Source organism: Ascaphus truei, chromosome 10 (assembly GCF_040206685.1).
Source record: "Ascaphus truei isolate aAscTru1 chromosome 10, aAscTru1.hap1, whole genome shotgun sequence".
NCBI classification, from domain to species: Eukaryota; Metazoa; Chordata; class Amphibia; order Anura; family Ascaphidae; genus Ascaphus; species Ascaphus truei.
The window spans coordinates 17,358,063-17,363,006 of NC_134492.1; the positions used below are offsets into that span (position 1 = coordinate 17,358,063).

At 45.6% G+C, this 4,944-nt stretch overlaps 1 protein-coding gene across 14 annotated transcripts in view; it reads left to right on the top strand.

Annotated features, from left to right (window-relative positions):
- DAB1 (DAB adaptor protein 1) overlaps positions 1-4,944 on the top strand; it is a 585,647-nt gene that overhangs the window by 365,939 nt on the left and 214,764 nt on the right. The gene's annotated exons all lie outside the window — the stretch shown is intronic.

Sequence of the window (4,944 nt, forward strand, 5' to 3'; positions counted from 1 at the left end):
AGCTGTGAAGCGGCTGGACTCCTCTCCCCACTCTCCTTTCTCCCTCATCCCCCTCATCCCCCTCATAACCTCCCCCCCCCCTCATCCCCTCATCCCATCTCCCCCTCATCTCCTCATCCACTCTCCCCCTCATCACCTCTCCCCCTCATCCCCACTCCCCCTCTCCCCTTCATCCACTCTCCCCCTCTCCCCCTCATCCACTCTCCCCCTCATCCCCCTCCCCCCTCATCCACTCTCCTCCTCATCCCCTCATCCCATTCTCCCCCTTATCTCCTCATCCACTCTCCCCCTCATCCCCTCATCTACTCCCCCCTCATTCCCTCATCCACTCTCTCTCTCATCCCCCCTCTCATCCACTCTCCCCCTCATCCCCACTCTCCCCCTCATCCCCACTCTCCCCCTCATTCCCTCATCCACTCTCCCCCTCATCCACTCTCCCCCTCATCCCCACTCCCACTCTCCCCCTCTCCCCTCATCCACTCTCCCCTCATCCACTCTCCCCCCTCATCTTCTCATCCATTCTCCCTCTCATCCCCTTATCTACTCTGCCCCTCATCCACTCTCCACCTCATTGTTACGCCGATGCTCGCCACAAACCGGGACCGGACCGCGGGGCTGAGGTGGGGTTACATTATCACCGACCTTAGTCCGCGCAGACTGATCCGGAGTGCGCAGTTCGTAGTCGTACATCGCAGGGTCAGGATTGGAGAAGGCAGCATCGTCGTTATTGAAGCCAAAGTCGGGGTAGGAGAAGAAAGGACAATCGATGGCCGAAGCAGGGTCAGGATAGAAGACATCCGGGTGGTCGTAGTCGTAGCAGGGAATCGGCAACAAGCAGACAGGAGTTCCCCGCTTCAGCTTAGGAGCGTGAGCGGCTTCTGCGCGAGGAGCGGCCTCGGCCCATGACGCCGATCTCAGCAGGAGGAGACAGCAGGCTGGCCGAAGTTCACCGCAGGGCAGCGTCGGGGAGAACCAACGCTTCAGCGCAGAAGTCCAAGGCAAGCCACTGCAAGGGGATAGCAGCAGGCCGCAGGAAAGGAAGGGTAGCCACTGCTAGGAGGGAATGCAGCAGGTACCGGTGCTGGCAACACGCTTCAGCACAGGAGAAAGAACAGGCCTCTGGATACTCAGGAACTTGGAAGGCAAGAACGCTAGGAGAGAGGCCTGGGGCAGTTTGTGGCAGAGACAGTAACGTTCCAGGTAGGAGATTATGCTCGGCACTGTTTCAGTGCCAACGCCCAGGCTATAAAGGGCGGAGATCCAATCACAGGAGGAGGGTGTGTGAGTATTCCTCCAATGATGTAGCACAGGCAGAAGCTGCAATGAGAAGCAGCACATGTGCCATTGATTGCCAGAGGAAGTTTTTGCAACTGCAGAAGTCTGCAAAAGCTATAATCAAAGCCAGGAGTGGATTCCTTACCCTCATCCCCTCATCCGCTCTCCCCCTCATCCACTCTCCCCCTCATCCCCTCCCCCCTCATCCACTCTCCCCCTCATCCACTCTCCCTCTCATCCCCTTATCTACTCTCCCCCTCATCCACTCTCCACCTCATCCCCTCATCCACTCTCCCCCTCATCCACTCTCCCCTTCATCCCCTCCCCACTCATCCACTCTCCCCCTCATCCACTCTCCCTCCCACCCGCTCACCCCCTCTCCCCCTCTAGATAGATTTCTGTCATATTTATTGTTTTTATGATAAATTCACAGATCCGCAGTTCAAAAGACTCAATTAATTATTGTGTAGGTCTTGAGAGTACAGAAACAAAATGCTAATAGAGCTTATAGGTAGTTAGTGTGTAAAATGTGTCTATGCTTGCTTCTGTTGGTCGACGAGGCTTTTATCATCCTTTAGGGACTTTGCCTTGCCAAGACAGGACAGTTTGACTGTTCAGCAAATAATGAGGAGCTGTACATCTACCAACCATTTAGCTATGCTTGATTAATGTATGTTGATCAAATATATTCTGCAAGAAAAGATTACATCAAGAGTCAAGAGACTTATACAATTTGACTACGGGTCACCTTGACCACAGTAAAGAAGCTGTCACCCATGTTTTTCTAGGGTAAACTTGACATTTTGATTAAGCAAATTTCTTCAACACAGAGACATTTGTTAGATTAAATCCCATGTGTTATTAAGTAGATTAGTCTGTGCTATCTACAGTTAAATGTACTTACGAGTAGGGCAGTAGAAATATGAGATGTGCACTTAACTCAGTGTTTTGGTTCTTACATTCTAGGTTTTAGATTTGCCAAAAACGATATATATATATATATATATATATGTAGCCATGTATAAAAATGGTATACAGCTCCTTCTCATGCTGGCAGTAAACCTGGTAAGTATGCAGGGTTGCCAGCAACAATCATAGCGGGAGGGGTTAACCCCATCATTACCTTAGCGATGTTAACCGCTAAGGTAATGAAGGGGTTAACTCCACCCGCAAGCCCCCACCCACCAAGGGCCAAATACCACCTTCACCACCCCCGCTACCCACAATAAACCGGGCACTGGTAGTTAATCCCTTCATTACCTTAGCGGTTAGCCACTAAGGTATTGAAGTTGCCTGTAAATGCATTTTTCATGCATCTGATTCATGCCGGGTGCTGATATTAATGGGTATCCGCTCCAGAGACTCCCGGCATCAATCCGATGCATGAAAAAAGCATTTTTTTTTTCGAAGTCCTCTCTTGCCGCCTTCTCAGCGCCTTCTCCCAGCTTCACGCCAACTTTTCCTGGCGTGAGGATTTTGGGAGAAAATCGCCATTCTAGAGCCATGATTAACCTCGATAAGCTAATCGAGGCTACTAGAATTGCACGAGTTTCAAAACCTACCGATAAGTGGCTTATCATTGCTCACCCAGCAATGTGTTTTGGACGGCAACAAAAATTGGCGATTCATGCCTTTATTGCCCACTTATCGAGGCTTTCTGAATAGCAGTACGCATTTTGGCTGAAAAGGCCTCGATAAGTGGGTTATTCAGGCTACTAGAATAGGCCCCTATGTGTGCTGGGTGGTACCTAAAATCCAGAGAGATGCTGGACCAAGTATGGGATTCTCACAGGCAGCATATTCTCAGAACTCTGCTTGTCAGACATCACCATGTGTGACATTTTATACCAGCCAGGAATATCAGTTCTTAGAATGTCATTCTCACACACAGCAATTTCTCATGGGTCAGCTTGTTAGACATTATCACCAGTGACATTTTCCTACCTTGGGCAAGTCAAGGATGCTGGAGCAGGTATAGTCTAGTGAACTCACAGGAACAAGTTTCACACAGCTCTGCCTATTAGACATCATTGCGTGTATGTGTTTCCTACCCTGGACCATTAGATTGTCTGTGTCATTTTCCTACCCTGGACCGGCCAGGAATTTAAGGCATCGGGAGACACTAGTATTCTCAAAGGCAGCATTTTCTCATGGATCTACCTCTAAACATCACTGCCTGTGACATTTTCCTACTGTGGACCAGTACTGTGTACCAGGTCAGCATGTGAGGTCCAAGGAGTTATTTGACCAGGTTGGACATTCTCACAGGTAGCATTTCCTTACAGCTCTGCCTATGAGACTTCACTACCTACCCAGGACTCGAAGTTAAAGGGCCAGAAGATGTCGGAGTGGGTATAACAATCACCCAGGTCCAGTAGCATTTTCTCACACCTCTGCCTGTTGGAAAATATCACCGGGTTGCATTTTATCACAGCTTAGTTTGTGGGAAAAATCCTACCATTCTGAAAATATCACAGGGGAGCAATTTTTCACACTGGCACCTTTTTTAGGGATCAACAAGAAATTCTTAGAATAGGACTAGAACACTGACTGGAAGTGGTTAACTGTTTCATGCATGGCATTTTTTTTTTAATTTAAAGCTGCATTATTTATTGTAGTATACAATTTAAACATATTATAGTGTTGTCAAAATTAAAAGGCAGAAATAGTCAAGTACCTATTTAGAAAGAAAAGATGCTCTGCCTTATTAGGCACAAATTGCATGAACCAACAGCCAAGCTGCAGCCTAAAAAGACAGATGGGAGAAGCTGATTAATAACACAGACGTTCTGACAACAGCAAATAGATGGCTTTAGTAGGTCAAACTAGAACAACATTTGTTTCAGCAATATTTTGTAATTATTGTTTTATTTATATCTCTAGCATAGCCATTGGGCATGTGCTTTCATTTGTTAACACATTTGTGTGGGTAAATTTCATAGTTGACGCTATCGAACTGTCATCACCAGAGAAACGATTTGGGATTAAGTATAAAGGATTCTTTTTGTTTCATCTTTTTCTTAGGGTTCCAGCAGCCACAGTTTAATAGATTAGAAATGTGGCTTTTGCTGGTTGTGATATAACCTCACTGTTAACCCTGTTAGCTGTGAGCATGTTTTTGGTATAATTAGACATTGTTTGGTAAATTAGTGACAGAACGCAGGTTATAGAAACGATCACATTTAAAGATTTTGTTTTTTTTACCCATTGTAATGGATTATCACCAAGATTCATGAACTGCACTAAAAAGCCAGGAGAAACATCGACTACGCAGTGATTCTTTATCCAACTAATGTTACGTTGCAAAACTGGCACTGCAGGCTGTGTCATTTTCTGCTCTACAATTTTTCATTAATAATGTAGACTCTGAACACAAAATATAAGGAACAACAATCCTGCCATTTTAAAGAAATACATATATATATATATATATATATATATATATATATATATATAATAATAATAATTTCTTGCAGCATACAATATATTTGTGTATTGGAGCAGAAATGTAGCAGTGTCTTATACTTTCAAACTGGCCTATTATCAAATACTAAGTACTGTCAATGGATTATTGCAATTAGTCCTACAAATGTGTTACTTCAACTTTTTATCAGACACATTGTTTTCATCAGACACATTGCTCTCTGGCTCAATAAAAGTTATACTCAA